The 12,965-nt window shown below is 47.5% G+C and overlaps 1 protein-coding gene across 18 annotated transcripts in view; it reads right to left on the bottom strand.

Annotated features, from left to right (window-relative positions):
• The window catches only part of KIAA1217 (KIAA1217 ortholog), a 511,170-nt gene that overhangs the window by 225,739 nt on the left and 272,466 nt on the right, over positions 1-12,965 (bottom strand). The window contains exon 1 of one of the 18 annotated variants that reach the window (XM_027820926.3): positions 9,995-10,442. The exons of the other annotated variants lie outside the window; for them this stretch is intronic. The gene's annotated coding sequence lies outside the window, so the exon portion shown is untranslated. Of the gene's footprint in view, positions 1-9,994; positions 10,443-12,965 lie in introns of those variants that run through there. 18 annotated transcript variants of the gene reach the window in all.

Genomic DNA, 12,965 nt, shown 5'->3' with positions numbered 1-12,965 from the left:
ATGGCCGTCAGGTGCACTCTGAGTGAGGACGGGGCTAGCCCTTCCTGCTTGAGGTGCAGGAGGTACTCCAGAATGGCCTGCACCGGGGCCTGGCCTGGCCGCACCTGTCGGGGTTCAAACCAACACGAGAACCTTTTCCACCTGGCCATTTAGGCCACCCTGGTAGAAGGCTTTCTACTGCCAAGCAGAATCTGCTGCACAGGAAGGGAGCACTGGCTCTCCAGGGCGTTTAGCCACAGAGCCTCCACGCCGTCAGGTGCAGTGACTGCAGGTCAGGATGGAGAAGCTGCCTGCCATCCTGTGTAATGAGGTCCCGGTGTAGGGGCAGGACTACTGGGGCGTCCACCGACAGTTCCAGGAGCGATGTGTACCAGCGTTGGTGGGCCCAGGCTGGGGCGATGAGGATCACCACCGCCCTGTCCCTGCACACCTTGAGCAGGACCTTGTGCACCAAGGGAAACGGGGGGAAGACATACATCAAGCCCCCTCTCTATGGGATCGCAAACGCGTCCACGAGTGAGCCAGGGCTGCAGCCCTGGAACGAGCAGAATGGCGGGCACTGGCCATGGCCCTGGCGAGAAACAGATCTACCTGGGGAAACCCCCACCTGCGGAAGAGTGAAAGCACGACATCCGCCCTGAGCGTCCACTCGTGCATGCGGTACGACCTGCTGAGGGAGTCTGCCAGCTCATTCCGCACCTCCGGGAGATAGGACGCCTCGAGGTGAATCGCATGGGCTATGCAAAGGTCCCAGAGGAGGAGAGCCTCGCGACAGAGTGGCAAGGAATGAGCTCCACCCTGCTTGTTTATATAAAACATGGCAGTAGTGTTGTCTGTCAGAACTGTCCCGCTGTGACCACTCAGAGTGGCGTGAAAGGTCTGGCAGGCGGGACGAACCGCCCTGAGCTCCTTCACGTTGATATGGAGCGACCGCTCTGCTTCGGACCACAACCCCTGCATTATGAGGTCCCCCAGTGAGCCCCCCATCCATGGTCTGACACGTCCGTCACCAGCGTCAGGTCCGGAAGTGAGGCGGCAAAGGGGATGCCTTCGCAAATGACAGGCTGGGACTGCCACCACAGCAGGGAGTCCAGCACATCCCTTGGGGCTGTCACTACCAAGTCCAGGGGGTCCCTGCCTGGGCAGTACACCCGAGCGAGCCATGCCTGCAGAGTTCTGAGTCTCAGTCTGGCATGCCTGACCACGTGGGTGCATGCTGCCATGTGGCCCAGCAGCTGCAGGCAGCACCTGGCCGTTGTTGTTGGAAACTGGCACAGGGAGGCCACTGCTTGGTGGTTAGCCCGGAATCAGGATACCGGAAGGCTTGCCCTGGCCTGCACCGTGTCCAGGACCGCCCCTATGAATTCCACTCTCTGCGTGGGTACGAGCGTGGACTTGGGGATGTTGACCAGGAGCCCCAGCTCGCTGAACAATTTCAGGTCCACCTGCACATGGCCCCGCATCTCCACCTCGGATCAGCCCGCCAGGAGCCAGTCGTCGAGGTACGGGTACACCCGGATTCTCTGTAAGAAGGCCGCCACCACCGCCATGCACTTCATGAACACCCTTGGGGCCGCGGCTAGACCAAACAGGAGAACCACAAACTGATAATGTTCTCGGCCCACGGTGAAGCGTAGGAACCGCCAATGTGCTTGGAAAATGGCGATATGAAAGGACGCGTCCTACATGTCGAGGGCGACGTACCAGTATACCAGTCCCCCGGATCCAGGGAAGGGATGATGGTGCCCAGAGAGACCATGTGGAACCGGGCCTTAACCAGGAATTTGTTGAGCCCGCGCAGGTCTAGGATTGGGCGAAGGCCCCCTTTGGCCTTGGGAATAAGGAAGTAGTGGGAGTAGAACCCTTTTCCCCTTAGGCCGTGAGGCACTGCCTCTACCGCCCCCGCCCCCCGTAGCAGAGAGCGGACTTCCTCCTCTAGGAGATGCTCATGAGAGGGGTCCCTGAAGAAGGGAAGGGGGGGGGGGGAGGGAGGTGAACTGCAGCAAGTACCCGTTCCGCACCATGCGTAAGACCCAACGGTCTGAAATAATGGTAGACCACACACGGGAGAAACAGGACAGGCAGTTCAGGAAACAAAGGGATGGATCCGGTGACTGGTCTGGTACGCTGTCCTCGAGTGCACCTTCAAAAGCCTGGCTTAGTGCCCTGCTGGGGTTTGTGCTGGCCTTGGTTCTGGCCTGGCGCATTGTTGTTATTTTTGTTGCGCCATCGCCTGTTATCCCTGCCTCGCCTACGGTAAGGCTCATGCCTATGGCGAGGCTGGTACTGGCGTTGAGGGGGAGGCTGCAGCTTAAAGGGCTTCCTCTGGGTCACCGGGGTGTGTATACCCAGCAACTTGAGCGTAGCCCGCGAGTCCTTGAGGCTATGCAGCCTCGTGTCTGTCTGATCCAAGAAGAGCCCGGACCCTTCGAAGGGGAGGTCCTGGAGCATATTCTGGACCTTGAGGGACAGGCCTGACTCCTGGAGCCACGCTGAGCGCCCCATGACCACTCCTGACACGATTGTTCTAGCCGCCGCGTCTGCCAAATCCAGGGAGGCCTGGAGAGAGGTCTTGGCTACTGCCTTGCCCTCATCCACCAGGTCCGTGAACTCCTGTTGGGAACCTTGTGCAAGGTTGTCCTTAAAACTTCCCCACCGCCACCCAGGAGTTGAAATTGTGCCTGTTGAGGATGGCCTGCTGGGTAGCAATCCTCAACTGAAGGCCCCCAGATGAGTACACCTTTCTACCAAAAAGGTCCAGGCGTTTTGCCTCCTTGGTCTTAGGGGCCGGGGCTTGCTGTCCATGGCGCTCCCTTTCGTTCACCACCGAAACTACTAGGGAGCATGGACTCGGGTGGCAGAACAGGAACTCACAGCCCTTAGATGGGGCAAACTCCTTTAGCCGTTGGCGCGCTGGAGGCCGGGGTCTGCCATATAGCCTTATAGTTAGGCTGAATGGTCTTAATGACCGGGAGCGCTATTCTGGATGGCCCTTCGGGGTTCAAAATGTCCACCATGGGCTCCTCCTGCTCAACCATCTCCTCTGCCTGCAACCCCAAATTTTGGGCAACTCTGCGCACCAGTTCCTCGTGGGCTCTATGGTCTATTGGCGGATGGCCGGATACGTCTGTACCTGCCACCGCCTCATCGGGGGAAGACGAGGAGGTTAGCTGCTGCTCGACCCCCTCTGGTTGGTCCTCCTGCTCCCCATCTCCCGTGGCAGGGGTCCCCAGCTCAGGCCGGGGCAGGAGTCCATGGGACGGCACTGGGCTTGGTGCCGGACTCTCCGGTCTAAGCTGGGGGGATGCTGGAGGCCTGGATACTGTTGCCTCCGGCACCGTCTGGCATCGGTGCAGGGACCAGGAGTGCTGCACCGAGTAACTTCCCCTGGACAGGGCCCCTTGGCGCTCCTGATAGGCCCATGGGGTCCAGAAGGGCCAATGGCCTGGCAGCCCCCATTGAGGTTGCCAGCTCCCCTGAGGGTCCCTGCTGCCTGGGCCCCGGTGCGGGTAGGTATAGCGGCCAGAGCCGGCACCGGACTGCGGCGACACCGATCGCGAAGGCCATGGCAGTGCCAACAATCTGCGCCGGCAAGAGAATGAGCAGCTCCTGGCTGAGCAGGACTGGGAGTGGTACTGGAACCCCTGGGACCAGGACCGGTGCCAGCATTCCCTGGACCGGGACTGTCTGTGGTAGACCTCTGGTGAGGGCTGTCTCAACTCCTCCCGGTGCCGGTCTCTGGGAGGTGCCAGAAAGCAGTGTGCCCTTCCTAGTGCTTCTTCATGTCGACCCGCTGCTGGTGCCGCAACCTCCTTCTGGGCCGCTGACAAGTGCGAGTCTGCGGAGTCAGGGCTCGACCGGGACCAACTCCAGGAGCGGTGCCGAGATAGTGTCTTTGAGCGGCACACCATTGCTGGCTTACCCCTCGACGGCACCCGAGGCATGGGTGCCAGAGGGTTCTCCCCATACGGAAGGGGGCTCACCACCAACAGCTCGATGAGGTCCTTTGTGGTCTCAAAGGTGCCAGGCGCAGAGGGCTGATCCGTTAGGCCCTCAAGCTCATCGTCCGCACTGAGCTCACTTAGGTCTGGGCTCGGTAGCGCTTGTGCCACCAGGACCGCCTGTGTCAGCACCGGTACTGTGGCCTTCCCACTCTTGTCGGTGCTCGGTGCCTTGGGAGGCGCCAGCCTCCTGTGCGGGGAACGACCATGCCTTCCTTTAGGCTGCGCTGGGGGCCGCACCGGGGAGGACGATCGGTGCCGGGGCCTAGCCTGGCACTCTGGGGCCGACAGTTAATGGTGCTTCACCGGTGCCAGGTCTCCCGACAGCTCCGGGGCACTACGCACCGCGGAAGCCTGAGCCGGCGTTGGGCGCTCCGGGCCCGGCAGCTGCAATGCGGCCTCCATCAACAGTTGCTTTAGGCAAAACCCTCTTTCTTTCCTTGTCCTTGGCTGGAACGCCTTGCAAATCCTACACCTTTCAGTTTGATGTCCGTCCCCCAGGCAACGTAGACACAAGTCATGGGGGTCACTAACTGGCATAGGTTTGCGGCACATGGCGCAAGCCTTGAAGCCGTGGGCCTGCGGCATGCCCCGCGGAGAGAGGTTGTTCCAACGCCGCCACGGACGGAAAGAAGGAACTGGAGGGGGTCGGGCCAGCAGGGGTATATATGCGGGGTGCAGTGGCACCACTCGGGGGGCCCGCCGGGAGCCGCGAAGGGAAAAAGTTTCCGACGCTCGTACATGCAGCGCACGCACACCTAATGTGGAATGGACGTGAACAAGCACTCGAAGAAGAACCTGGCTTACTGTAAACAGCTCAATACAGACTTCTGCTCAATGTACAGTTGCAGTCATAAAGACTAACAAGATGTTAGGATGCATAAAAGACGGATAGAGAATACTACAGAAACTAATATTATGTGCTTATATAAATCAGTGGTGCGGCCTCGTCAGGAATAGTGTGTGCAGTACTGGTCACCCAATCTCCAAAAGGATATTGCAGAGCTAGAGGGGTTTCTGAAAAGAGCAACAAGAATGATCAATGGTGGGAAAAATGCTCATATGAAGAGAGATTGAAAAGACTGGGACAGTTTACTTTAGAAAAGAGATGCATAAGAGGGGACAAGATAGAAGTATATAAAATAATGAGTGATATAGAGAAGATAGATCAAGAACTTCTGTTCTCCCTGTCTAATAGCACAAGAACAAGGGGACAGTCAAATTAAAATGTGAGAAATTCAAAACTATTAAAGGGAATACTTTTACACTCAGCACGTAATAATACTATGGAACTTGCTGCAATAGGAAGTTGTTGAGGTCAAGAACTGAACAAGATTCAAAAAGGGATTGGACATTTATATGTGAACCAAGAAAATCCAGAGTTGTCATAATGAATAATGATACATTTTTGGAAGGGATATTAAACTTTATGGCTTCAGGGTTTAAGCCAGTTTCTAACTATGAGCAGGGCTGGCTCCAGGCACTAGCTTTCCAAGCAGACGCTTGGGGCGACATTCAGAATGGGGCGGCAGTCCGTGTCCCACGGCAGCAATTCGGGGGCGGCGGCAATTCGGCGGAGACTGCTTGGGGCGGCAAAATTGGTAGAGCCACCCCTGACTATGAGAGATCATGATAACAACTAATGTGGGGGAGATTATTCCATCTGCCTACTCTGGTGTTCTCATGGCTTCCTCTGAAGCACCTGGTACTAGCCACTGTCACATACAGAACACTGGGCTAAATGGATCTTGGATTGGATCCAATATGGCAATTCCTGTGTTCAAGAATTCTTTAAAAGATTGTTTAAAACAAACCCCCAAACCTTGAAGACTCAGTGGCAGTACATCAGCCAGGCAGTGAAAACCTTTCAAAACTACAGTTAACTAATGTGTGTTTGCTCAGTGATTACTAGGAGAATAGGTTTTTGGTGACTGAATGGGGTCCCTCAGGTCTTTCAGGAGGGAGACCACACAAAATGCAGAGGTATGGAAGGTACTTGCCCAATGGTGCAAACAAACGGTATCACTACCTCCCCTCAAAGAGCACCCACATCAAAGCACAATGCCCTTGTTTGTTTGGTGTGCTAAGATGCAAAAACTCACTTCATTTCCAATTCTGTATTGGTGCAATCAATCAAGCCATGCTCTTAAATCTGAGAGAGTAAATGCTAGAACACACAGTACTGGAGAGGCTACAATTGCCCCAGTGGGTGATGAATGCAATGTTTAACAGTAGTGTTGTTTCAGCTAGCCTATTCATGAGAAGAGAAAGGAAACTGAAAATGCTCTTTCATATGAGATTTGCTTGAGTTGTTTACTTTCGCTGTCCTAAACACAGCTCTGAAAAGGTTTTTTACATCACAGGGATTAGGGTAAATTTGAGCTGGCTGCTCCGGGGAGTCCAACTCAACCTGCCTTTGTTTAGAAAAACAAATGAAAAATGTTGTTATACAATAATAGTCAGAAGATGTGTGAGGTATGTTTACTTTGCTAATGACTGACACGAATACATGTCCCACTCCCATGTGATCATATGAGAAGAGCATTAACAAAAAGTCCCCAGTGTAAGGCTAATGGGACTACTCGTGTGCAAATTACGCACATGCATAAGTGTTTGCAGGATCAGAATCGAAGATACAGACAATGGTCCTAATCAGTAAAGACTTTACCTTTTTCTATATAGTCAACTTTCCACCTACTAGCTCAAAAAGGTTTTGTATCCCATGCATTTCAATTTAATTTAAAGGGGGTTCCCTATTTTCCCCCATATATGACTGTATTAAAAGCTGTCCAGTGTTAGCTGCCATGTTCTAGATCAGTGGTTCTCAACCTTTTTCCATTTGCAGACCCCTTAAAATCACTTGTCTGAATATACAGTTGAATTCTGTTCAGACAGGTTTCAGCCTAAGACTTTCGCAGACCCCTTAGACGGGGTCCACAGAACACAGGTTGAGAACGGCTGTTCTAGATAGGTAAAGAACAGGAGTTTGGTTTTTTAAAGGTTCATTGCAAATGCAAAACATAAAACAGCCTCCTTTTAAATAGCTGAGGCTGCTAGTTGAACAGGTAGCTCATAGTGAAGTTGAATGCTTCTAGCATAAAAAGTCCTTCCTGTTATAGCTCTTTATTCTTTTCAGGGCTACTTCTTGTTTCACATACAAACCTAAAGAGAAATTGAACTGTTTTTCAGTATGATTTACTTTGAGGGGAAATAGCTTTATTCATACTTTTTCCTGCTTTAAAAAAAGGAACAGTTACTTTATCACTTTCAACTGATAAATATAAATGAAGAAACCACATGATGTAAATATTATGCGGCAGAAGCTATTTCAACATCAGTTAAACTCCACTTATACCACTCATGCTTTTATTGCTAATAGTTTAACATGTTATAGAGCAGTGTACATTTGCTCACTACTTCAGTTTCTTACTTTTACAGTATGAGTGAAATTAAAACACTTTCCACTCGTGCATCATATTCAACATTTTAACCCATCAATACACAGTAAATCCACTTCACGACACGAAGAAAATAATGCTTTGTTCATACTAATGATTTGTACATATGGGACAAAGGGAGATGTGCAGAAGCAGCATGGATTCCATCTTTTCTCCTGAAAGGAGTGGAAGCTCCCTCCACAAGTTTGTGGCTCTGTGAGTTCATAGGGTCATGCTGAGGCCAGAGGGGGTAGGACTGACTGATCTCTGCATTATCCCATTTAGTGTGTGGAAATGTACTGTGCAACATAATGCTGCTCCTCTCAGAAATATGTGAGTGGAAACAACCTCGATGCTTTGGAAAGTGCTCCACCCACATCTCAAGGTGGTGTTAGGAGGTAGGCATTGGTGGAGATCTCATGACAGCCCGGCCTCTAATGTCTACACTGCTTTGTAGACCCAGGTCTGTGGAACCCAGGATTGTGGACTGGGTATTTACTAGCCTGCACTTAAGCATCCACATTACACTGTAAACCTGGGCTTACAATTGCTGGACCCAGATCTCACAGATGTGCTAACATGTCCATACTGCACTACACAGACCTTCTAACTTGAGTCTGTGACCTGAGCTGCAGCCACACTGCAAAATGACAGGCATTGGTCTCAAGTCACAGTGGGACTCAGGCTCCCCCCCCCCCCCCCCACCTTGCCTTGCAGAGTTCTAGGACTCGGGTCCTGAGTGCTTGCTGACCCAAGTCAGACTGATGTGTGTGTGGACAGAAGGGGGACTTAGGCTCAAATCTGAGTCAGACCCCAGGCTTAGTGTGCAGTGTAGACATACCCTAAGAGGGATCAAACTGTCAGACTTCCTTACCACAGTATGTACTCCATGCTGGGCAAGCCTGAAAAGACCAAAACTGTGCAACTATAACTAAGATATAAATTAGTAGGCTTTTTTTGGTTAAACAAAAAATAATAATCAGCTAAATCAAAATCTGTCAGACAAGAAAAAAATGCTAGAAAATGCAGCAGTTATATACATCCCAATTAAAAACATTTATTCTTAACACCCACAATATTTACGTTATAATCAAATGCTGCTTTTCTACATGTCAGTTCAGACCAAAAATCTACTTACATAGCATGAGCAGCGCTGAATCATTTTTTCCCCATACCCTTTCCACATCATCAACCAGCATCGGTGTAACTAATGCAAATATGCTAGTTCATTTGACACATTGTTCAATAGTACATATTTTAATATTAAAAACTAACACCAGAGGTTAAAAAATGTGTATCCCCTTAATAACTATTTCTAAAGATTTTACTGAATGAAAAACAAAACAGCTGTGTAATGAACTAATGTATATAAGTATACATGCAGTTAAAGATACCTCTTCACTTTTTACTCCTCTCAGACTCATCCCTACTTACTTTGGTAATCAATATTTGTTAACGGCAAGTTTATTTTAACTTGCATGATCAAGTAATGCAGAACGTCAAGCGTTCTTATACACTGGTTTTTCAGCTGGAATTAGATAAAGTGTTTAAAACATTGTGCAGCCTGCTCATTTGCTAAATCCTACTGAGGGTTTACATTGAACTGATCAAGTTTCTAGCCTGAGTTTACAATTCACAGGTGTTTTTAGACTGAACCTATGATCTTTCTGGTTTCAAATATCTATGCTTGGACACTAATTACTCAAACCCCACCCTTCCCTACCTTTTAGCTAATCCTGTAGATGTAAGGCTGCTTCGAGTAATTTTATTACAGCAGTGTCAATGAGGGAACCTTTCCCTGATTATAATTGTTTACTTGGTGTAACTTCCTGATTGATGTAAACTGCAACAGCAGTTACAGCTAAGCACAAAGAGATTTCTTTTCTTTCTTAAAACAAACGTAGAAAATCCAACACCCTGGTTTTATCCCCAAAACCACAGAGATAAAGTAGAGTTTACTTGTGCTGTTGGATTTCCACCCCAAACACTGTTGTCTACTTCCTACCAGATCTGCGTTTATCCTTTTTTTTAAAAATCACACTCACAAATTATGTTGCAATTATCAGTGCATATATTTATAAAAAGTATTTCACTGACTGATTCTCTAATCTACTAAAATAAATGCTTCTGCATTCTGCAGATCTGAAATGCTGAAATAAATGTAGTTATAATTTTAATGTCTTGTTTTAGCAGTTAAAGGAGACACATCTGGCAATGATCTACAAATAAATACAGTGTCTCCATTCTTGGTTTCTCCTCCAAAACACTACCTAGAACATTTTTGCAGCATTATTCATGTAATCAGCATAATGTATTACATTGCCTTTCAAATTATTCAGAATTCTCACTTCATTCAAAAAAGAGCTTGTTTTAAGAAAAGAAAAGAAAAGAAAAGAAAAGAAAAGAAAAGAAAAGAAAAGAAAATATGCCATGCCAGAAAGCTCAGTTTATTGATTCAGATCTGCTGCCAAGAGGAACAATGCAGTAAAGCAGACTTCGGCATTTCAAAAATGTTTTTACCATAAGTGCAAAGGGAAAAAAAAGAGTTATATTTACCTAAACCTAGAATTCCACAGGTGAGGCAGGAGATAAGTTATGGAATCCTTTTCCTTTAGTCCCAAAAGTTTTAGTTTAGAATGAATTCTGTTGTAATCCTTTACGGTTGTCAGGTAAAATGCCCTCCATGTCTCTGCCGTGTTTTCTTTTGCCCTTTTGCAGCAAAACTCAGTCATTTGCATAAAACCTACTTCTAGCCTATAAGAGTTTTTGAACAACTACATGTTAAATTAGCTGTCCTGACATGCTCTTGCAAGCATGACATCATAAATCTCCATAGTTACCTTAACCCCACCTGCCTGCATGCTGCCAAAGTTACCTGTCAGGTTCAGACCTACCACTTTGCTTCAACTGTACATTTTTTTAAAAGAAGCAATCCCATTTTGTAGTTATTCTGAATTTCACACCAACAGGGTTTTCTTTAAAATTAATAGAAATCTAACTTCATTTGCAAATGGATTAAATCGTTCTTCAGAAAACACTAATTGAAATGCTAGGCATTGCTATCTGCCCCTCCCTGTCTAACAATGTACGTGATTAGTTAAAGAAAAATCCTACAGTGCCATATGTGTCTCAGATTGTACTCTAAAGTTACACGAAAAACTCAGCTTTTGAAAAGCTTCAACTGATATGGCTTCTACAGGTTCATTTTCTTTCTCTCTCTTTAAAAAACTTTTTACTGGTACAACTTGTAAAACAGGTTCACCTCAGGGATTTTTTTCCCTCCTCCCCTTTGAAAGAAGTTTAGCATTTTTAACCTTTTAACTGCAAATACTTTTTCATCCTCAGAGCCATTGTCCTTGTTTATAGAAAAGGAGTACTTGTGGCACCTTAGAGACTAACCAATTTATCTGAGCATAAGCTTTCGTGAGCTACAGCTCACTTCATCGGATGCATACTGTGGAAAGTGTAGAAGATCTTTTTATACACACAAAGCATGAAAAAATGCCTCCCCCAACCCCACTCTCCTGCTGGCAATAGCTTATCGAAATTGATCACTCTCCTTACAATGTGTATGATAATCAAGTTGGGCCATTTCCAGCACAAATCCAGGTCCCCCCGCTACACACAAACCCACTCTCCTGTTGGCAATAGCCCATCCAAAGTGATCATTCTCCTCACAATGTGTATGATAATCAAGGTGGGCCATTTCCAGCACAAATCCAGGGTTTAACAAGAACGTCTGGGGGGGGGGGGAGGGGTAGGAAAAAACAAGGGGAAATAGGTTACCTTGCATAATGACTTAGCCACTCCCAGTCTCTATTCAAGCCTAAGTTAATTGTATCCAATTTGCAAATGAATTCCAATTCAACAGTCTCTGGCTGGAGTCTGGTTTTGAAGTTTTTTTGTTGTAAGATAGCGACCTTCATATCTGTAATCGCGTGACCAGAGAGATTGAAGTGTTCTCCGACTGGTTAATGAATGTTATAATTCTTGACATCTGATTTGTGTCCATTTATTCTTTTACATAGAGACTGTCCAGTTTGACCAACGTACATGGCAGAGGGGCATTGCTGGCACATGATGGCATATATCACATTGGCGGATGTGCAGGTGAACGAGCCTCTGATAGCGTGGCCGATGTTATTAGGCCCTGTGTTATTAGGGGGAGGTATTTTTTCATGCTTTGTGTGTATAAAAAGATCTTCTACACTTTCCACAGTATGCATCCGATGAAGTGAGCTGTAGCTCACGAAAGCTTATGCTCAAATAAATTGGTTAGTCTCTAAGGTGCCACAAGTACTCCTTTTCTTTTTGCAAATACAGACTAACACGGCTGTTACTCTGAAACCTGTCCTTGTTTATATACTTTTTCCTGGCCCCTACTAACCACAGTCACTCCCCCCAAAGCAGGCAGCAATGTAACTCAATGGGCTCATATATAGAGTGAGTACTCCAGTGTCATATGTTTGGCACCGCACTCTCGTTGGAGGATAAACACATGTCACTCCAGAGCTGGAGAAGCTCCTTTCCTTTCCTTTCCTTTTTAACCTTGTTGTGGACCTTTTTAGTCCCTCACTCTTATGAGCATGTAATATGGTCTCGACAAAGGCATGATACATGTAGGTATTGAAGAAGTTTCCACTATACCTCTCTGCTCTGTTAATATACATAAATCCTGAGCTGCAACAAATCCTGGCTACTGTACTATTCTTGAGACTATTAATAAAAGTAGTATCTAGCTTTTACATGGCTAACCATGCAAACAATTAGAATGAGACCACTCACTATTATTTGTTATTTCCATTACAGCAGAGCCCAGAGGCCCTTGTGCTAGGCACTGTACAAACAAAGACAGGCAGCCCGTCTTGGTGAGCTTTCTGTTTCAAGACAAGACACAACAAATGGGATGATAAGAGAGAGAGGAATACACAGTTACAAAGACTATGTGCATAGCTGGGAGTTTTCAAGTAATTAAAAATTATAAGATACAATTATAATGATAATTATACAATGACAAATTATAATGAACAATAGATCAGCAACCCCTCTAGCTTTTTACTTAGCCATTTTCAGGTGGTATTTTCCTGTAGACATTATGGAAGAATTTACAAAAGCAGGGCAGTGGCTTTAAAAGCTGCTTCAGAGAGGGCTTTCTATGCATAAAGCCAGCATGGAAGAAAGCATTAAGACACTGTGGAAAAAGCAGATGATCAGCCAAGGCTGGTATCATTCGCAAAGTCGAGGAAACAACATGACACGATCATCAAAACTCATTTTCACCTCTAATGTTTCACCATAAACTAGAGGCCAAATTCTCTATTGTACACATCTCCTGGCTGCAGTGAAGAGCAAGAGAGAAGGCCCAGAAGAGAGCCAATTAAAGCCTCTTGATTATCTGACCATCTGACCAGTTCTATGTTGGTCATCACCCTGGTAGAGATTAGAGCAAACTAGGAGCTGCTCCAAACTCTGCCATCTGATAATGGTCCCCAACAGACCACCTACCGACTGGGAATATCTGGAGTGT

This window comes from Chelonia mydas, chromosome 2 (genome assembly GCF_015237465.2).
Source record: "Chelonia mydas isolate rCheMyd1 chromosome 2, rCheMyd1.pri.v2, whole genome shotgun sequence".
Classification (NCBI taxonomy): domain Eukaryota; kingdom Metazoa; phylum Chordata; order Testudines; family Cheloniidae; genus Chelonia; species Chelonia mydas.
Note: the sequence above shows the minus strand (reverse complement) of the source record. Positions and strands in the feature narration are given on the sequence as shown.